This window comes from Canis lupus, chromosome 11, assembly GCF_011100685.1.
Source record: "Canis lupus familiaris isolate Mischka breed German Shepherd chromosome 11, alternate assembly UU_Cfam_GSD_1.0, whole genome shotgun sequence".
Classification (NCBI taxonomy): domain Eukaryota; kingdom Metazoa; phylum Chordata; class Mammalia; order Carnivora; family Canidae; genus Canis; species Canis lupus.
In genome coordinates, this window is record NC_049232.1 from 46356597 (window position 1) to 46379600 (window position 23004).

Below are 23004 nucleotides of genomic sequence, written 5' to 3' on the forward strand. Positions count from 1 at the left end.
CTAGATTTCCCTGTCCTGAGTCCTTGACATCTTTACTTGAAAGTCACCTCAAACCTAACAGCTCCAAATGGGCCATGTGACATTTCCTTCTCATCTGTTCAGTTGTTAGTATCACAGTGCATAGCATCATTATCCACTCAGTTGCCCAAGTCAAAAATTTAGGTATCACCTTTGATCTATCTTCTCCTTACATCCTGCTCATCATCAAGTCTATCAGTACTACCTCCAAAATAACTTCTGATAACAACCAGTTCTGCCCCTCTCCATTACTATACCATAGTCTATGGCCACACTGTCTCCCATCATTTTCAAAACCACCTTTGTGACTCCTGATTCTACTAGTGCTTTCCTTGGGCCATTCTCCAAATAATAGCCAAAGTTATCTTTCAGAGCACACATCGGATTTTCTCATCTCCCTGCTTAAAATTCTCTAATGACATTTTATTCCAATACAGAGAGTTATCTGAATTTCTACTATGGCATATGAGCCCTACCTGATTGGCCTGGTACAATTTTTTCCAGCCCTTTTTCCTCTTACCCTCACTTACTTACTAGAATCAAATCATGCTGGCTTTCTTTCTATTCATTTTAACATCTGACTGGATTTTTCTGGTTCCCTTGTCTGAAATTCTTTGTGCCCAGATTTTTAAATGGTTTTCTTCTCATCATTTGCATCTTAGTTTAAATGTTACCTCTTCAATCACAATTCCTCTTACCTCCCCCCAGTTATTATCAGAACACCCTACTTGATTGTCTTCAAAGCTAGCATCTTTCTATGATAATTATCTTGTTTATTTCTTTATTGCCTATTTCCCCTTCAACAAGAGTATGTGCAGTAATGGGATCCTACCTGTAATTGCTACCACTGCATGCCTAAATCCTAGAACAGAGCATGGTGCATAATGACAATAAATATTTGTTGAATGAATGGATTCTGGGATTAATGAGGATAGGTTTAAAGTATGGGTACTTAAATTTCAACATAAGTATAGTGTTAATCAAGAAAAATGAGAGCAGATACTTTTAGCTCCAATGGGAGGAGGTCATGAGGAGAACATCTTCGGACCTCTGGAATGGAAAAGCCATCAGTGGTTGGACAACAGTGAGTGGGATACATTATTGTATGTATGTATGGGGAGGCAGGGCCACTTGGAACACAAAATAAATTGTATTTTCATTAGTTTGAGTCCAAAACTTCCTTTCTGAAGACTTAACTAATTGAGAATAACACTAAACCAGGGTTTTCAAGGTCAGCATTATTGACATCTTGGGCCAGATAATTTTTTGTTGTAGGTACTGCTCTTGGCATTGGAAGATTTTTTAATTGCACCCCTGTGCCCCAGATACAACCACATTTTTTCAGTTGTAACAAGCAAAAATGTCTCCAGATATTGCCATGTATCCCCAGAGATGTGTAAAGGCAAATCATCTCTGGTTGAGATTAACCAGTATAAAATTTTTTTTTGACATTGTTTTTTTTTTTTTTATCTAGCTAATACACAAAATAATTTGGAAGAAATCACCTCTTAGGATGAGCCATTGCAAAATCTCCAAAAAGGAAATGAAAGAGAGGGGGAAAGTGCCTTAATTTTAGAGTTGGCTATGGCTTTTATAATGATGTATAATGGGAATGTTTATTTGGGCCCAATTGTAATATTCAGAATTTTAAAAGAAGGGTATATTTTTCCATTACAATTCATGGCAACTTCAAATACAAAACTCAGAGGTTTTGTGGCATTTGGAGTAGAGAATGGGCTGTACAGAGACAGAGGGTTTTGAACCTCAGCTTTGTAACTGTGTATGACACCTTGGGTGGCTTACTCAATGAGGCCAGACATCAGTTTCCTCTTCTGCACAATGAGAAATGTAAGCCCTATTTTTAAAGGGGTATTATAAAGATTAAATGAAGGTATGCATGAAAATGGCCTGGTTCAGTGTGTATTGCAAAATAGGTTCTCTTTGAATAGTGGCATTTTTTTTCTCAAAGTATGCTTTTTATTTTCATGTCACACAAAAGTAGCTAATGCAAATGTATACAATGATACAGAATCAATATACAGTGAAAACACCGAGGGAATGTCTATTATTTCCATGCAAATAGATTTTGACAGGAGTCAAGTATCAATTAAAGTACTGCTTTCTGATTACACATTGGGTTTCTTGATCATAGAAACCTTCTTAATTAGATCTGATCTTTATGCTTGACACATGCTCTCACACTCTCAACTCAACTCCTGCTTCAATAATTTCATTTTGTTGAGGTATGCCTTCCTGCCAGAAGTGGATAGAGGTGCTCCTATGTCACCTTGGTGGTTTGAAGCACATCAAAGGTGAGTGAAACAGAAAATCATCCTTTGAAACCTTATTAAAAGAGATGAAACTTTAGGGCCATGACCTTTAATTGTTGATTTCAAAAGACCTTATCTTGAATTGGTAATAGAAAGTTACATCATCTCAGCATGAGTACAATAACCAGTCTGCACCCATACTCAACACAAAAACTTCAATACAATTACGAAGTGTCAGATTAGGAAAAAAATAAAATAAAATCCTGCTGTTGAGTGTCTGATTTAGGGCCAAACCTCTCAGTCTATCTTAGTATGAAAATCAGCCCCATCCTAATAAAGCCTTTTCATTCTTAAAAAGCTGTGAGCATGGCTCTAACTACAAAATTATGGACATTACACTTGGGCAGGAGTTTGCAAAGATACATTTTGAAAATGGAAGAGGTGGGAAAATAACAGAAGCTTTAAAAGCATTAAGCTGGGCTTTTGAAGCCTCTCTTTTCAGCTTCTCTGAGTTTTATTAAGTTCTTTAAACTAAGTTCTGTTCTCCCCTTCACAAAGAATAGCCCATGTTAAGAGAATAATTTTTCTCTCTCTCTCTCTCTCTCTCGATCCCTTTCCCTCACTCTGGATTCTTCTGACTTAAAAATTTCCTTTGTCTGGATTTCTGGTCATATCATCCTTCAGTTAGGAAAATCAGAACCAAAATTGTAGATGTCCTTTTAGTAACTGTGTTGCCTTCTAAGGCCTGAGTGTGTGGGTTCCAATTTTCACTATGGCATCCTTTCAATGACTTACTCTGATCACTGACTGTCAGATATACTCCTATAGCACCAGGTCCTTAACTTCTGTCTTAGTACTGATCTGTGACATTGTAATTCTATCCTTCCTTGACTGCTTTCTGCTAAACTGAAAGCAACTTCCAGCTTTCAATGCCTTCTTTTGAGTAGGATTACACTCTGAAACCCACATGCTTTGCTAAACATCTTATCCTTGAACAAGATTCCCAAACAGGTCATGCTTTTGGTAAGCACAGAGGTCTCTGTAGGCAGGAAGTCTGAGCACTTGCCTCGAGATAGTCCTGTAGAACACTGAAATCTTAAGCTTTGGTCCCTTTAGACTCTGTAGAATAAGTCTGGTTGTCCAATCAGTGATAAATCTACCCATATGGCTGAGCCACGGGATGTTATTTAGAACCTACTTCCATAAGATTCCACTGTTCTAAGTGGTCAGGTTATTAAAGAAAAAAAAGTCACTTCTTCTCAACAGATTGATTATCATGGACTGTTATTGAATTGCCACCCCATTCTAAAGGTGTCTTTGTGTAACAAGGTGAAATCCAGGAATTTTATTTCCTGGAGTCCCCTTCTCTTTACAGTCTCAGGATAGAGTTGGCCACTTATGAAGATTATATATAATGCCACATGTGAAATGCCAGGTACAATGCCTAGCACAGTGTAAGTATGTAATCAGTTTGAGATATATTCTTGTTCTTCTTCAACTTTAGATACTGATGTCACATTAGGAGCATGCATATCAAGTCTGATGAATGTATAACCTTGAGAAGGCCATCAGATATAATCACTAATCAATAGTGATCACTTTTTATTGAGAAGTGTTAACTATAATAACAGCAAAACCTAGAATTGACCTAGAAGTCAAAGGGAAGGAATAAAGAATAGTTAAGATGACACGTGTGTTAGGAAATTCATATCCAAGTAATTGCACATTGTGTGTCACTTCAAGATTAGGATCCATTTTTTTAATTAACTAATAATGATTATGCTGTCACTTTACTGTGTTGTGCATATCTTCCTAGACCTTCTTGGACCTTAGAGTACAATCTGATGAAATATTAATTAAAAGGGAATTGGTACATTCTGAAAAGCAAGGGCAGAAAAGAAAGTGGCTAGACACACAGCTCTCAGCACACAGTCTTAAATGATTTGTTATAGTCTGGTTTGGGGAATTACATTTTTCTAACAGGGACAACTTTTGTTGGCATCAGAATCATTTTAATTAAATGCTTTATATTCTTTGGCTTTCAAAGAGAAGTTAAAAGTAGGATTTACTCAGCATCTATTACACACTTTCAGGTGCTGGGCCCTCATGTAACAACTCAAGCTGGAAGGACAGAAGTAAAATATTTTTAATAAAACCAAATCTGTCTCCATTCCAAGTAAATAACAGATATCAAGCACACGTGCTTGAGGGAAGGAAAGAAATTATAAGTCGACAGGCACATGGTATGTGTCAGGTACTTATCAATATTATCATATCTAATTCCTCAAATTTATCAAGATATTGTTTAAAATTTATGAAGAAGGTGTTCTTATCCTCATGTAGTACATGATGAAACTGAGACTCATTTTGCCCAATGTTACAGAGTAGATGAAAGAACTAGAAGCCAAACCCTCTGCTGCCAAATCCTGTTCATTTACACAATGGTATTTTACCTAAAAGAAGAATGGATGAATGAAAGAAGGAAGGAAGGAAAAAAGAAAACAAACAAAACATTTCAATTAGTTGTGGAATACTAAAGACACTGACTTGCACATGATAGGTGCTTCATCCAGCTCTACTGTGCATGCCAGAGGTCCATAGGCTAGAGAGTCTCTGTAAGTAACTGCCCTGGGAATAGAGAAAGCCAGGGACTAGGATTATATGAAACACCTGAGGACCCCAGGAGAGTGAAGGTATGAGATCTGGCACATGGGGCTGCAGTTTAAGGTTATAGCTGTCATTAACTACTGAATCAAACACATTGTGGGAATTTTATTTTTTTTTAAGATTTTTTTTTATTTGTTCATGAGAGACACACACACAGAGAAAGAGAGAGAGAGAGAGAGAGAGAGAGTCAGAGACACAGGCAAAGGGAGAAGCAGGTTCCATTCAGGGAGCCTGATGTGGGACTTGATCCTGGGACTCCAAGATCATGCCCTGGGCCAAAGGCAGGTGCTAAACCGCTGAGCCACCCAGGGATTCCCCCCACCCCTTTTTTTAAAGATTATTGTGGGAATTTTAGATGCAACACTTCATTTAAATTTCAAAACACACCTATAAATATTATTATTATTTTTAAAGATTTCATTTATTTATTCATGAGTGACACAGAGAGAGAGAGGTGGGGGGGAGAGAGAGAGGCAGAGACACAGGCAGAGGGAGAAGCAGGCTCCATGCAGGGAGCCTGATGTGGGACTCAATCCCAGGTCTCCAGGATCACACCCTGGGCCGAAGTCAGGCACTAAACCACTGAGCCACCCAGGCTGCCCTAAATATTATTAATCTCATTTTACAGATGAAGATTCAGAGACTTAGAGAAGTCAAATAATTTACTCAAGGTCACAGACTCTGACTCTGAAGTTTATGCTCATAAACATTATACCATAATTTACAACTAAATCTTATACAATATTCTATAATATAAAATGCTTACCAGACATAAATTTGATTTTAGTGAGATATAAAAGTCACACCTTGGAAAGTCTTATTTTATCTGCAATTCCCAGACAATGGAAACAATAGGAAAAATGGATACCTTTTAACTGATCCATTCTAAGCACCTTCAAAGCTTTCAGGGTACACAAGAATAGATAAGGTGAGGCTTTGACATATCAACCTTTATTGATTCTTACACTTTATTGTCCTTCTGAGGGCCTCAGAGACATTAGAGCTGTCATTGTCTGGTTTTTAACCCCAGCAGGGTAAGATTAATTGTTTAGCATTGATGAAATATATTTCTGATTATCAAAAAACAAAAACAAAAAAATCCTAGTTAGGAAGTGAGAAGTGAGATTGTCCAAGGACTAATCAGTGATCATTAGAACTAGAGATAATCAGTTCTGGACCTCATTGATAAAGCTGAGGCAGAGCAGCCCTATGCCATGGAAAACATTCCAGCTGTCCCAAAAAGTGGGACATGGAAAGGATGGATAGCTCATGACAATGATCAAGATAGCAGGACCCATCTGGAACACATAAAGTCCCCAATATGGAAAAGGAAGTCCGCAAGAATAGCATGTGGCCAATAGGCAAAGGGAAACAATGGAAGGGGCACCTGGGAGGTATTTTACCAAAATGTGATGTGTTTGTAAGTAAAATGAGGGAGCTCTCTATGTACAGAGATAAGGAAATCTGTAAAGGTAAATTATTTTTTTTTATTTTTTATTTATGATAGGCACACAGTGAGAGAGAGAGAGAGGCAGAGACATAGGCAGAGGGAGAAGCAGGCTCCGTGCACCGGGAGCCCAAAGTGGGATTCGATCCTGGGTCTCCAGGATCACGCCCTGGGCCAAAAGCAGGCGCCAAACTGCTGCGCCACCCAGGGATCCCTCTAAAGGTAAATTATTAAGTAACCCAAATGTTTAAAAGAAAACCACAGGCCTAAAATGGTGTCATTTAGGTTAAGGCAGTAAACCAAGACTTAATACCTAACTTAACTGCAGTAACAACCCCACAGGAGTTTTGCTTAACTGATTGACATGGAATTTCCTGGTCAATACTGGGAAATTTACTGATAGACCCCTTTTATTACCTTAGGAGGGCAACCCTGCCACAGCAGTTCATTCCTTGCTAATACATTCCTTTTCTCTTTTTCTAATGCCCTCCCTTTCTTTTTTTTTTTTTAATTTTTTTAAATTTTTATTTATTTATGATAGTCACAGAGAGAGAGAGAGGCAGAGACACAGGCAGAGGGAGAAGCAGGCTCCATGCACCGGGAGCCCGACGTGGGATTCGATCCCGGGTCTCCAGGATCGTGCCCTGGGCCAAAGGCAGGCGCTAAACCGCTGCGCCACCCAGGGATCCCTCTCCCTTTCTTTTATGTGGCCCAGCAGAGCTCCCTTCTGCTTGCTGGACGGCATGCTGCCCAGTTCACGAATCATTGAATAAAGCTAATTAGATCTTCAAATATACTCGGTTGAATTTTGTTTTTCAACAGAAGTAAAAAACAATGCGTGTGTGTGGTATGTTCATATTTACGTTAAGAGGAGTAAACTGCTGTATAAAAATATTTGCTTCTACTTCTATTTACACAGGACAACTCCGGAGGAATATATCCCATTTAGAAGGAGCTGGAAGACAGCAGTGTGAGGGATACCAGCTTTGCACTGAAAACTTCTTATGTCACACCACAAGCATATATTACTTTATCTGGAAAATAAATATTTTAAATAATAAAAGAAAACATCTGTGTGTGCACAGATGTTTCTGAGCTGGAAAGAAGAAAAACAAAAACAAAGACAACAAACCCCCAAAGCAAAAAACCAAGAAACCTCAAATGACCTGTGGAGAAATGCTGCAATACTTCGAGAATGCAAAGATGATGCTGGTCCAGATTCAAAAAGGAGGATAAGACCAGGCTAGGCAGAACAGAAATCACATGTATTATGTTGCTCAATTCTGGATGCCTGGAGTCCTGAGATGCAGTTTTTACATGATGGGCAGCCAGTGTAACTAACTTTAAAATGCAGTTTTCCTTCCCAAATACCTCCTTATTTTCCCCTCATTGGAAGCAAAGACTATATTTATAGGCATTCTGGTATGTGCTTGCTGAGTTTCACGAGATTCCAATCTCATTTCTCCCACCTCAGAAAAGGTAAAGAGACCTTAAAGCTAGTTCAGGCATACTATCTCAAAGCCATAAACCAGGAATTTATATATGTCAGAAGTGAGTTTAATGGTCATTTTTCAAAGGGAAAAACACAGCCATGTGGTATCATGTACAATGCAGCAAACCCTAGCTGACTGGGAGAGCAGAACCTTAAGTTCCAGCATGGTTTGCAAACTTGTGAGATTTTAGTAGAATCACTGTCAGCAATTTTTCTACCATCCACCTCAGATCTTTAATCTTACTGATGTTTCCTTAAATATAGGAGAAATTTAGATAGCAAATATGCTAGGTCAATTGAAAAGATGGCTCCAATTCTTTCTCTCCCTGTATCTACATCACTTGGAATAGGACTTTGAAGTGCCTTCCATTAAAAGAATCTATTTTCCCAACCTGAGGATTGGGGCTGGCATCATGAGTTGTTTTAGTAAATCAAATGTAGTCAAGTGACAATGTGCCAGTCTCAAGCCCAGACCTTACGTGACTGTGTGCTTCTGTTCACTCTCTTGTACTTCTGCCATAAGTACAAGTCCAGGCTAGCCTCCTGGAGAACAGGAGAACCGAGGCATTCAAGTCGAAGCCATCCCAAACCTTGTCTATCTGACAGGTGACTGCTGATGCATGCCAGACTTTGGCTGAAAGAAACTGAAATCAACTAAGTCCAGCTTAGATCATGAGAATTACCCAGCTGACCCACAGACTCATAAACAATAGCTAGTGGTCATTTTATACCACTTAGCTGGGAGGTTGTTTCTTGTGTCAAGACAAATTGTACAATAAGAACATTGTGTCTTACCAGCATTTGTTCTAATCGTCATTTATTTTAAATTTTTTCAGTGGGTTGCGGGAGGCACAGAGGGAGTGGGAGTGAATCTTAAGAAGGCTCCACTCCCAATGCAGAGCCCAAGGTGGGGCTCAATTTCAAGCCCTGCGATCATGACCTGAGCCAAAATCAAGAGTCAGATGCTTAATTTAACTGAGCCACCCAGGTGCCCCTCTAATCAACATTTTAAAGAATTTTTCAACTGAAGAAAAAAGAAGCACCCCTAAATAGAAATGTAAGTGGATCACAGCCATAAGAAAATTATTTTGTGTGTGTGGATTCTATGTTTGAAAGGTTATCTGTCAATTAGAGTAAACTTCTTCTCTTCTTCATGAAATCTTGGTCCTATCTGGGTGATTTTATTTTTTTTCTTGAATTAACCATAGAATGATCGTTTTGTGGACTGTTCAGCACTCAAACATAGGAATATGCCAAGAGTATCTAACAGGTATGTCTATTCTCTTCCCCACATCCACCCTCATGCCTTTGACAGCAGCTTTGTGCCAAGTACACAGAGGGCCTATACCTAGTTCCTGAGACAATCCCATCTGTAATAGCAGCTCATTGTTTCATGCTTCCAGATCTGTGACATGAGTGGCCAGTCATAGCTGCTAGCCTTCAATGGGCCCCAATGTCCAACATTACTAGCAAGGGTAAGACTTTAATACTAGCAGGAGGAACACTTTGGTTATGGCATTCCCAACCATATATATATATATATATACATATGGTTGGGAATTTTTATATATATAAAAGGTAGGAAGGAGGAAGGTAATATATATATATATATATATATATATATATATATATATATATATATATGCCAGAACTTAGCTAAAATCTATGTTGGTTTTCCCAGAGACAAAGGCCTATGGTCACAAATCAGCACTTGTCTGCTTAGCACCTCAACTGGCTCCAAGACTTTCCTTTGCTCCATGTAAAGCAAGTAGTCCTTTAATCAATCAGCAGGTGCCTAGTATGACTTCCTTGTTCCTTCTTGCTTTGGTCTATAAAAATCTCTCACCTTGTATAGCTCTTCTAACCTTTTATTCTGCCAGCTAGATTGGATGCTGCCCGATTCATGAATTGCTGAGTAAAAGCCTACCACATTAATCAATTGCCTATGAAAAATGTCCTTGAAAATACGTGTGTGTGTGTGTGTGTGTGTGAGAGAGAGAGAGAGAGAGAGAGAGAGAGAGACAGAGAGAGAGAGAGAACATATCTACTTATCTATGTATCTCTATATCTATCAAATGACTTGGCATAATTATGGGTTAAATAAAAAGCAATACTTCAGATATGTTCCAGATAATACCCAAGGCCTGCTTCTAGGATGCACATTTGGACTCTGGCTGGGACTGCTTTACCCCTTCAATTCTGGTCTTTATCATCAAGCTACCTTGATAAAAGCCAAATTTTAATTTTAACTTTACAAACACCAAAGTCGTCATGATTCGGTCCAGTTCTGTCTTCCTCCCCACCCAACACTCCACCTTGGGTTGCATGGATGAAGTGCTGGCCTATCTCAAGTCCAAGTCCTCTGAGTTTTGAGAGACATATAGTGTACCACACAGTGATAACCACAGACACAGAGCCCTTAGCACGGATTCAGATCAAACCTAAAGAAACTCAAAGGCAGTTTTCTTTTTAAAAGTTTTAAAATTTATTTATTATTGAGAGGCAGAGAGAGAGAGAGGCAGAGACATAGGCAGAGGGAGAAGCAGGCTCCTTGCAGGGAGCCTGACATGAGACTTGATCCCGGATCCTTGGATCATGCCCTGAGCCAAAGGCAAACGCTCAACCGCTGAGCCACCCAGGCATCCCTCAAAGGCAGTTTTCATTATCCAAGACCAAGCAGCTTCTTTCCTTATTTGTGTGGACAATAATAAGAATGTCACATCTTTAATGATAGTGAACATTTTATAATATAAGGCCATAAAAACAGTTTATTGAGGCCTTATCATGCACCGGGCATTGGACTAAGTGCTTTATATGCTTTACATGCTTTTAATTCTGGTCATAACCTCATGAGTTAAGTGCTACCACCATTTCTGTTTTATGGCAGGGATAAGTAATGCCAAGAGAAGCTAAGTAACTTGCCCAAGGTCATAGAGTTAGCAAACAGTGCAGGTAAGATTTAAATCAGGTAGTTGGACCTCCAAATCCATGCTCTTCATCTTTCTCCTAGTCCTCCTAGCTGCCTTGCTCAACGGGGCCGGAGCTTGCCTTCACATGAATTCTGAGACTAGTTCTAAGACTCTGCTGCCTAAGAGATAGGAATGTAAGAGGCAATTTATACAGCACATTTTCTTCCAGAATGAAAGGACTCATTTCCTTGACACACTGCTGCAGACACCTCTGAGGAAAAGATCCCTGGTCGTTACGGGGAGCATTAGTGGCAATCTCTGACAAGAAGCAAAGGTTTCTTTGTTCTGATAATGACAAAAATGGGCATTTGGGTGAATCAGGCTAAGGCACCGTGGTGTAACTTACTTTCAGCATACCAACATCAAGGGGTCACAGCGAGTCTTAAAGGGAGTCACTCAAACTATATTTATTGGGGCAATTAGCACATAGTAAATATTCATTAAACATCAGTTCCTTCAATAGTCACCTTTGCCAAAACTTTCAGTATTTTTTCCAACTACATGTTTCATGTCAGTCACATTATGACACTTTGCAACCCTTGAGAAACCCTTTTGTTCCTGGAAAATGGCATTTTAAAAGCACCAGCTTCTAGTGTGAAAATGCAGTGTGCCACTAACCATTAAAATCCCTTGCCATTAAGAGGGTCATTTTTATACTCTCGACTGGGAGCATCAGGTTGGCAGACTGAAGCGTGAGAAAACAAGCACTGGGAAGATCTTGAAATATGAATGCCTTTCCCAGAAGCTAAACATTTTTTTATTCAACCTTCTATGATCACACACAACTTTGGAGTGGGGCCAGAGCCATTTTTTAGGACTTGGTGATGAAGGTGCATGCTGGAGGAAGGTAATTGTCATGTCACTTGCCACGTTTTTTGCAAATTGGGAATCCTTTAAATGCATCTTGGGTCTGGTACCCAGCAGAGGACCTGGCATGTGGTAGGCACACAGTACATATGATTTGAACAAGGAAAAAGGGCAAATGGTCAAATGCTATTTAGGGTTAGTGTGAAATATCTCCTGAGTAGCAAAACTATTCTCACAAAATTTGGTGCCATGGATATGACCTAATTAGGGAAGAGAATGGTTGTGAGGTACATAAGTTGACCGACAAAAGAGGAAGAGTAACTTAATTTAAACGACTACCTCAGATAAGATGCTAGGAAGAATAGTAGCTATCCCCAAATGAATACATCCCTGCTGTTGCTCATATTTTAGCAAGCTACAGGAAGAGAAAGTAGTTTGTCTGTATCTCTTTAAGATCTTTCTCATCTCCACAACCCAGAATCTCCCAGAGAATTCAGAGTATGCCATGGTTTATCTCATAAGAATGACCATCTTGAACATACCCTTTAAATTTGGTTTAAAAAAAAATCTAGTTGTATTTTGTAAGATGAAGCAACAGAGAGAAAGGGGGGAAAAAGAGGATGAACATTTCATTTTATCTATATGTTTTACACTAGAAAAATCTGTTCTTCAGATGGTATTATAATAACCCCATACATTTGGTAACCTATGGGAAGAGTCCTATATATGCTGCAGGTGGATATTGAGAAGTTTTTTCATTGAGTATCTAATATATTTATTACACGAGACTAGCATTCAATTTTCATGTCTTTCATCAACAGCACCTGAGATGAAACTGTAGGAGCCAAGCAAGGGCAGGCTGCTTTGGCATGAAAATTATTTGGAGTTAAAAAGCAATAAAATCCAGCAGATTCAGGAAAAGCCCTTTACTTCTTCCTCTCACTCAATTGCCTAAAAATAATTTAGATAGAGGACCTGCTCCAAGAAGAGAGCTATCACCATGGATAACGATAGTATACTATGAACTAGGCATGGTCAGGGAGGAACCTCACAAGGCCTGTTAGATCTAAGTCCTCTCTGTCCCACTGTTTCTGAGTGGCCCAGGGAACATTTGTTTACTGACTATTTACTCTGTCTCTTCTTCCTGTGAATTGCATTCCTTTCTTTTGAAGTCCCAGAATCCCACCCCCTTCTCCTTAGCTGAAGATGACATATGTACATTATTTTATCATCTTTGGAATTTCCCTAACTGTAATGGATTCTCTGTAAGTACAAAATTAAATTTTGTTTTCTCTTGTTATCTGTCTCATGTCAATTTGATTCTTAGTCCAGCCAGAAGGACCTTGAGGAGCAGAGGAAATTCTTGCTCCTGGACAAAACCATGCCAAAAAGTAGGACTGCTCTATACCATACTGTTTCTCTCTTTATCAGGCCCTCAAAGTTAGCTGTGAAGTTTCTCTGATGGAGCAATAGCAGACATCCTCTCACTTAAAGTTACTTGAAAGCATACTGCACCTTAGGTGGCCTCTTAGTGGGAATAGGAGACAGGACTTAAGTGGACACTAATTGCATAAAATCCATTTCAGAAGTAATTAGAAGATAATCATACATATCTAAACCAGTAACATGATATTTTCAAAATTAAGTAGCAATCTAATTAGAATTCCACAATTAAAGGTTTAACATTTGTACTATGTCTGAACTCTGGAAATTTTCCATTCAGAATTTTGAAATTCAATATCATTCTCCTACAAGGTAGAGAAACATCTTCAATATGACCTGCAAAAGCCATTCAAGAAAAATATAGGGACACCTGGGTAGCTCAGCGGTTGAATGTCTCTCTTTGGCTCAGAGTGGGATCCTGGGTCTGGGGATGTAGTCCTGCATTAGACTCCTGGCATGGAGCCTGCTTCTCCCTTTCCCTATGTCTCTGCCTCTCTGTGTCTCTCATGAATAAATAAACTTTAAAAAAAATAAAAATATATACTTCAATATAAGAATACATACAACCTCCAGCAGGGCCCACTATCACCGACAATATTCTGCTAGCTTTATAACTCCATTAGCATTTGGTACAAAGGCAATTCCCGCCCCTTCCCCCCCCACCCCGCAAATACTCAAATATCAACCTCAATGCCAAGGTGTTCTCACCTCCCTGCCATTGACAAGCAGGTGGTAAGTGACATAAAGGTAGGCTTAAAACTGGGGGAGCTGACAGGAAAGGCAGGGAGACTGGCTGGATTCCTAGTTTAAGGAATATGTACAAAGAGGTTTCGGCCAATGCTTCTCATCATTTGTTCTAGAAACATATTTTTAAAAATCTGTAATGTTACACATTTCTTTTTTACTATTTCTTAAACCTACCCCCAAGGTTTACCCACTTTCAACTCACTGTGGTTTCTCCATATAGTGCCTTTGGTTCAGATCATAGATTGCTTAGCACCTAGTCTTTCTGATTAGACCCTCAGGGCATGGATTCTTTTCCTTCTATGTGCTAGATACCCTCAGAATAACTTTGGCCTTTTTATTTGGAGATGCTGGTCATTGGTATAAACAGATATGGATTAAAAGAGGAATTCCTAGTTCCATATAGAGATGTTTAGAGTGCCATTTGGTAGGTGTTATACATTATAAGATGTCAAGAGTTCACAAGAAAATAAGAATATCACATGGGATGAAGAAAGTGGAGGCACTAAAGCTTGCCCTCATCTTGACAAGGGCCCATAGATTAATTAGGATTCAGAATGTTTTGATAATGAAATGATGCTTTGATGAGAGCAATTGGTGAGTATATTTGTATTTTGGACAGGAAAGGATGACTATTTTTCCTAACTTTCAGGCTAATGGTACACTTTTCAGCTGACTTTGAAATGTGTTACATGCTGCAAGGATGCTAGTGGGCACCGAAATTTAGAACAAACCTTAGAAGCTATAGGTCACACTCACTTTGAACTCAAAACATTATGGTCAAACTATACAAAGACTGTACTAGGCAGGGCAGTAGCAATAATCAGTATTACTGATTAGATTAACAATTCATCTGATCCTTGTTTTATGTTGTTCATTTTATTATAGCATAGTGTTCATTCAATGAGGGAGGCTTAAATACAGTGTGGATAAAATATAGAAGAAACCTAGGCTTCATCCTATCCCTTAATTCCTGCATATTATCAGACTGGCTGATTTAATTCATTAATGTATGTGGATACTGTCCATTCTCTCCATCCTAATTGCCACTACCCTGGCCCAAGCCACCACTGTATCTCACCTGAACCATTCCAATACCCTCCTGCCACTGCACATTCATTTTGTTCTATTCTTCAAATTAAAGCCAGGATGATTTTTAAAATGTAAATACGATCCTACTAATCTCTTAAGACACTGAAAGCCCTAACAATACTTTTGGGATATTGACTCATATTGACAGAGTGGCTTTTGAGGCCAGGAAGAGTCTGGTCTTAGCAAACCTTCTCCAATTTCATTTTCCACCACTCTTCCCCAGGTTCAACATTGGCTAGCCTCTCTCAGTAGTCCACCTTAGGCCTTTCCATCATGCTGCTCCATCTGTCTGGAATGTTCTTTCACTTTTTCTTCACTTGGCCAAGAGCTGCACATTCTTCAAGTGTGAATTTACTAGCATTTCTGCAACATACTCTTGCCCCTGGAATCCACAGTACTCTCTGCTAGCACAGCTCCATCTACTTTTTCTTTTAGTATTTAATATGATTTTTCTTGTTAGCATTTAATACATTAAATTCAAAGTATTATTTGTGAAATAGCTTGTTTCAATGGTTTTTCTATTAGATTATAAGCTGCAGGGGACAAGGACTGCACTATTTCATGTTTTACACCTAGCACTGTACCAAAAGCACAATAAGAGCTTAAACATGATCTGATAAATGAAGGAATGAATTAAATCAGGAAAGAATATTGTATGAGAGCCCCTCCCACTCTAACACCTGGGGACCACCTAGTCTAGAGCAACAAGAGACTCTTACTACGGGCTCTCAGTGTGTGCTAGACACTAGATATACTAAGATAATGCAATTCTCCTTGCTTTCAAACAGTTAGCTCCTAGTTTGATGGGGTGCAGGCAGAAGGAACAGTAAATAGATAAATCAGAACATAATGTAATAATGCTAAGAAAAGTTTGAACAATATCATATGGATTGCAGAGAAATAAACACTAACTGAATGAGGAATTAAAAGCTTACTCTTTTGTAAGGATATAAATGTAGTCACATTTGAGTCTCAAAAAGAAAATAGAAATTCATTGTTCAGATGATGTTGTTAGCCAACACTCCTGCTGTCAGGCTTGTTTGTGCCCATTAATGGCTCCTTACCAATTGAGAACCAATTGAGAAGCAAAAGGACCCCTATAGCAATCAAGGCTAAAGCTACCTTCTTCATCTCAGGGAAGATCACCTCTCATCCTCCCATTTCAGTTGTTTTGTCCTCATTGAGTTGATTCAACTTCTAGCCCATAATCTCTTTTTATTTCTAACTTCTAAGATTGAGGATTCTACTGGGATTGAGCTTTGTTTATGATTTTGTTCACTCTAATTTCTGCTTTTAAATTTGCTGTCTCTTCCCACACCCTAAAATTATATTTTGACAGGGTATTTTAAAGTACTTACATCATTCAATATGAATGAGCAAGATGTGTAGTTGGGGGTGGAGGTGTGAGGAAACTGAGGGAGAGACTGTTCTCCTTGAATACCTTCTGAAGTTACACAATTTTTAAAAGTTGAGGGGGAGTTAGAGGTAATATGTTCACATGTTTTTTAAAGAAAGGATAGAAAAAAGTTACTTGGAGACATTTTAAAACAAAGGCCATGAAGCAAAGACAGAAAGTAGGAGAATGATGCTGATTTTTAAATCCATAATAGCTCCCTCTCCAATCCAACACTGGTACGGTCGCCCCTCCCCACTTCTGGACCCTTTCTCTCTATAGTTAGTCAGAGCTTGACTTGACTATGCCATTGATGAAGTGTCCATCTCAGATGCAAATCTTGAGTGTAGAACTATATTTTTCAGCTATTTTTTAATTTATTTTTTATAGGTGTTCAATTTACTAACATACAGAATAACACTCAGTGCCCGTCACCCATTCACTCCCACCCCCCGCCCTCCTCCCCTTCTACCACCCCTAGTTCGTTTCCCAGAGTTAGCAGTCTTTACGTTCTGTTCTGTCTCCCTTTCGGATATTTCCCACACATTTCTTCTCCCTTCCCTTATATTCCCTTTAACTATTATTTATATTCCCCAAATGAATGAGAACATATAATGTTTGTCCTTCTCCGATTGACTTACTTCACTCAGCATAATACCCTCCAGTTCCATCCACGTTGAAGCAAATGGTGGGTATTTGTCATTTCTAATAGCTGAGTAATATTCCATTGTATACATAAACCACATCTTCTTTATCCATTCATCTTTCGTTGGACACCGAGGCTCCTTCCACAGTTTGGCTATCGTGGCCATTGCTGCTAGAAACATCGGGGTGCAGGTGTCCCGGCGTTTCATTGCATTTGTATCTTTGGGGTAAATCCCCAACAGTGCAATTGCTGGGTCGTAGGGCAGGTATATTTTTAACTGTTTGAGGAACCTCCACACAGTTTTCCAGAGTGGCTGCACCAGTTCACATTCCCACCAACAGTGTATGAGGGTTCCCTTTTCTCCGCATCCTCTCCAACATTTGTTGTTTCCTGCCTTGTTAATTTTCCCCATTCTCACCGGTGTGAGGTGGTATCTCATTGTGGTTTTGATTTGTATTTCCCTGATGGCAAGTGATGCAGAGCATTTTCTCATATGCATGTTGGCCATGTCTATGTCTTCCTCTGTGAGATTTCTGTTCATGTCTTTTGCCCATTTCATGATTGGATTGTTTGTTTCTTTGGTGTTGAGTTTAATAAGTTCTTTATAGATCTTGGAAACTAGCCCTTTATCTGATATGTCATTTGCAAATATCTTCTCCCATTCTGTAGGTTGTCTTTGAGTTTTGTTGATATTTTTCAGCTATTGATGTAAGTCCTGAATTTGCCAAAGGCTATGTATTTCTACTAACAGAAAACCTAAATGTTAGTCTACAAAATTAAAAACAGAACTAGAAAGAAAGAAAGAAAGAAAGAAAGAAAGAAAGAAAGAAAGAAAGAAAGAAAGAAAGAAAAGAAAGAAAAGAAAGAAAGAAAGAAAAAGAAAGAAAGAAAGAAACTATAAACTTGGTTTTAACTAGGTCACTTCAAGGCTATTGCTAAGGGGGAGAAAAAAGGCTTCTAATTGCTTGCTATTGTAGATGCTGCACAGCCTAATACCTCACAGTGTGAAGAGTAAATTAGAACAACTTTTCATTGATGAAGATTAAACTTTTTCATCATTCCTAAATTCCTGCAGATTTCCCCCACTGCTTCTATGTGTTTTAAGCTTTTCAATTAAATCTCCTGGGTAGTGGTTGCAAAAATGCCTACTGACAAGGGAATATTTGTCTCTGGGAGAGTTAAACTATTTCAGTAGCAGTTTGTCTAGATTGTTTCTATCTATGCTGTATCTCTCAGCAATGGTACCTCATCAGCACACATGACAAAGGCCAAGTAAGGTTATATTATCCTGCCATCAGAACTGAACTAATGATAAATTTAGTTTTGGAAGAGAAGGAGTTTGTGAAAAGTCAGAAAGTCAAGAACAGTCAACCTTGATAACTCACTTGTTTTCTATGGGATAATTTATTTTGACATTTTGGAGTATGCACCAGGAATAAAAACCCTGGTGAACACGCCACTGTAGACTGGTGCTACAAATATAAGCCTCTGCCTTCCAATTTTCCATCAGCTTCGCCTCCAACTCACCTTGATCCCTCCCACTGAGTGTTTTGAATGCTTTAGTGGGCTGCCAGAGAGACCATGCTGGAATCACAACTGTTTTGGTCTGTCCCTGGGCTGGAGCAGTCAATTAAAATCAGCTTAGAAGCAGCCCTGGGAAATGTTGTATTTTTTTCTATAAAGTATTTCTGGTGGGACTAAGGGAAAAGACAGCTTTCAATTTTAAACAGTATATATGCTTGAATGATAGATCAAAACAGCCATGTGGGAAACTGGCAGCATGGAAGGCTACGGTGGAAATAACAATAATATTTTAAATTCAAGTATTAATTCTGATTGAAAAGCACAAACTAGAGAAGGGGATCCCTAGCTGCCAGGATTGAGGTAAAGGATGAATTCATTTAAGAGATCTTTATTTCCTAAAACACAAACTTGCCTTAGGCAAAAGAGCATTTGCAAGATATTATAGATGCGAGAGGAGGGCAAACAGATCACCCATTTTACTTTAAATATGCTGTATGTGTTTAATTAGTTTCAAAACAAGGATTAGTGAGACTGCAGCTGGGAAGGAGAAGGTTTTTTTGTTTTGTTTTGTTTTAATTGAGGAGCTTAAAAATAAGCTCAATTCAAATTTGATAGGCGCTTAAAACCCACAGCATCAGTAGTAATAAATTGGGCATCTCAAACCAGAAAGAGGCATAGGACTCTGCTCTTTTCTTACCACTCATATACGTGGAAAAAAAATTAATCAGCTTTTATCCTAAAATTTTATTCACAATAAAAGTAGCTACAAGTAACTTGTAGCTACTATGACTATTTTAAAAATGGGACACAGGAAAAATTAAATGACACCTTTCCATGGAAGCCTGGTAGCCTAGTATTTCCTGAAGAACTAGGATTTGGATATTGGAGAACTGTAGAAGCAGCTTGTTCCACAGTAATTATTCTTAGGATTTCTGCTTGAAAAGCCAAGCTGGAATGTTGACTCCAAAGGATCCATAGTGAATCCAAGATACTCCTTGGTTTGCCTCACTCCATTTTCTACTGGATTCTATCTAAAACTTGCTTGTATCTAGGCCATTACCACTTCTCCAAATTTACAGTCTCCTTAAGTTCAGGAAGAATTCTTAGTACAGATTTCTGTTAAGGTTTTTGGAAGTGAAGGTATGTGGCCTATAAAGATATAACCTAAGATTCCTTGAACTTTTATGGGTAGCTGAAATGCATAATTCAGTTAAAAAGTAAAGAAAAATGCATCTGAATTTTTATTTATGTGCACTGTGGCAGATTACACAAATGATCATGATTCTTCTCAGCTCCTCTCATCAAGAGATGGAATTCATTGCCTCCATCTCTTGAGTTGAGAGCTGAGTTGACCTGCAGCTTGCTTTCACCAGGGGAATGTGGGAGAAGTGAGGCTATGCAGTTTGACTGGGTACCAAGATGCTTGGTCTGCATCTATTCAATCTCTTAAAACCTTGAGCCACCATATAAACAATCCAAATTAGCTTCCTGGGTGATCAGAGATACACAATCTCATTTACCCCATGCTCCCAAAGCCATCAGAGAGCAAGGAACAGAGTTGACAAACTTGACCAGCAGCTGGGTCCCATAATTCTCAGAGTCACCCTCTAGCATAAAGATTCAAATAGAACGAATTTGGAAGTACTCCATCTCTTTCTATCTTTCCAAACAGCTTTAGGAGAATAGGTATGATTTCTTCTTTAAACGTTTGATAAAATTCTCCTGGGAAGCCGGTGTCCAACGAAAGATGAATGGATAAAGAAGATGTGGTTTATGTATACAATGGAATATTACTCAGCTATTAGAAATGACAAATACCCACCATTTGCTTCAACGTGGATGGAACTGGAGGGTATTATGCTGAGTGAAGTAAGTCAGTCGGAGAAGGACAAACATTATATGTTCTCATTCATTTGGGGAATATAAATAATAGTGAAAGGGAAAATAAGGGAAGGGAGAAGAAATGTGTGGGAAATATCAGAAAGGGAGACAGAACGTAAAGACTCCTAACTCTGGGAAACGAACTAGGGGTGGTAGAAGGGGAGGAGGGCGGGGGGTGGGAGTGAATGGGTGACGGGCACTGGGTGTTATTCTGTATGTTAGTAAATTGAACACCAATAAAAAAAAATAAAGATTCAAATAAACTCTGTTTTAAGTCATTCAAATTCTTTTATGACCTCATTTCTGATTTGAGGCATAAATCTTATCCTAATTCCTGCTCCAGACCTTCTCCCAATGTTGAGCCCAATGTAGGGGGACTTCCCCTAATGAACATTTCATTTATATGGTTTTTAATTATAGTTCCACTATCATTAAGATCAAATACTCTAGCTTCTCCATTCTCGTGGTAAAAATAATCTCAATCATTCTGTAGTTCTGTTTTCTCACTATCTCTTTCCACAAAGATGTATACAACTTCTTCCTGAATGTACCGTAATTTAGTTCTGACTTATCCTTGCTAAGCTTGATGCTCTTCCTTCTTTGATAATGCAACTTTGATTAATACTTCACACTCAAAGGAAAGTAAGAAATATTTTATTTTCATATAAGAAATATGTTCTTTACAATCAAATGATAAAATATAGTACGATAAAAATAAAGGTAGAATTCTCCACTCTCCCCCCAAAAAAAGAAATGTGTTAAAATCTCATATTGACTGCTGGGCTCACTATATAACTGAAAACATCCCCCTTTAGGCATAGATCAGCCGACATATACACATCCTCTGAAGCATGGGGACCCAGACTCAATCATCATTTCAACCTGATTGCAATTAGAGTTCAGAAGTCAGATTGGCACACTTTATTCTCTGGTTATGCAGTAATGGATATCTAGAGAGAAGGTAAGAATATGCATGAACAGCTGAAGACAAAAATACTCCACTTCTGTTTTCCCTCTGAAGAACTATTCTGAAACATCAGGGGGTATTTTTTCTTGTACTAATGAGAAGTCACATTATTAGGAAGTGCTCAAAAAATGTGCTCTCTGATGAAGCTCTCAAGGAATAAGCTTTTTTCTTCACTTGGCAAATATTCTCTGGTGTCCTGTTTGTGTTAGGCATTGTTCTAGGCACTGAGAGTATCACAGTGAACAAGGCAAAATAGTGTTCTAATGAAGCCTTAATTTAGTCTGGGGAGATAAATAATAATAATGAGATTCAAAGAGGTAAATAAATGAACAAGAAAAATACCAAGTAGTGATAACTGCCACTCAAAATTCAGTAGAGTGGTTAAATAAAAAAAAAAAAAATGGAGAGGTGCTAAGAGCTGAATTGTATCTCTTGCCCTCCACCCCAAATTCATGTGCCCTAACCCCTGATGTGACTCTATTTGGAGATAGATATTTAAAGCTCATTAAAGTTAAATGAGGTCAGGAGCATAATCTAACAGGATTACATTCATATATTGCAAACTAATTACCATCATAATGTTAGCAAACATCTCCATCAAGTCATATAATTACCATTTCCTTTTGTGGGGAAAAATATTGATGATTTATTCTTTCAACAACTTTCAAGTATGTAAATACAATATTATTAATCATAACCACTATGCTGTACATTAGATCCCCAGAACTTATGTATCTTTGTAACTGCAAGTTTTTATCCTTTGACCAATATCTCCCCATTCCCCTCTCCCACCCTCCAGTCCCTGGTAACCACCATTCTGCTGTTTCTTTGAGTTCAGCTTTACAAGATGCAGCCTGTGTTATTTTATTATGGCAGCTCAAGCAGACTGAGCAAAGAGAAATCTCACACCATTTTTAAAGGAATCTTAAAATTTGTCTTACTTCCACCTCCCCCCAAGTTGGATACAAAGACAGGAACTAGTTAGACCTGACAATTACTCTTACTATATACATTTCTAATTTTTAAATTGCTTTTTCTCCGGCCTGGTGCTCCCCTCTCTCACATGGACACCATGAGAGAATGAAATTTTGAACTCCTTATTTCTTCTCACTCTTGACCTAGAAACTTACTCAAGAGACTACATGCCCATACTGTGATGTACATATTCCCTATTCACATACACATTCCCAATTTATTGTTCTTGTCTTATTTGCTTTTTCCTTCATCTCTTCCCAACTCCTGCTTTTTCTCCTCCCCTTCCTGCCATCTCCAGGAAAACCCACAATATATTTTGAAAGTCAACCATCCTACATTTCTGTTCACTAGCTGTGAAGCCTTCTCAAGTTGTTTAAACTGTGCAAATCTTTGTTCCCCTGTGTGTAAATTGGGGAAAGAATGACAATCACAGAGATGTTGGGAGGATTAAATAAAATAACACAAATAAAACTGTCTTGTCCATGAAAAAATGAGTGCTATTTACTTATATTTTCCTTTCCCAATCTTAGGTCTCCCATGCTTATGCAACTACTAACCACACAATCAAAAAATTCTGAGCTTTCTCATGTTTTAGTGGTGTTTCTTTCCCTGGAATGCTCCATGCTCCTCTCCTCGACTCCTTAATTCTTCTACTTCTTTGTGGTTTTT

The 23004-nt window shown here is 38.5% G+C and overlaps 1 protein-coding gene across 6 annotated transcripts in view; it reads right to left on the reverse strand.

Moving 5' to 3' along the window:
- LINGO2 (leucine rich repeat and Ig domain containing 2) overlaps positions 1 to 23004 on the reverse strand; it is a 1117067-nt gene that overhangs the window by 119423 nt on the left and 974640 nt on the right. The gene's annotated exons all lie outside the window — the stretch shown is intronic.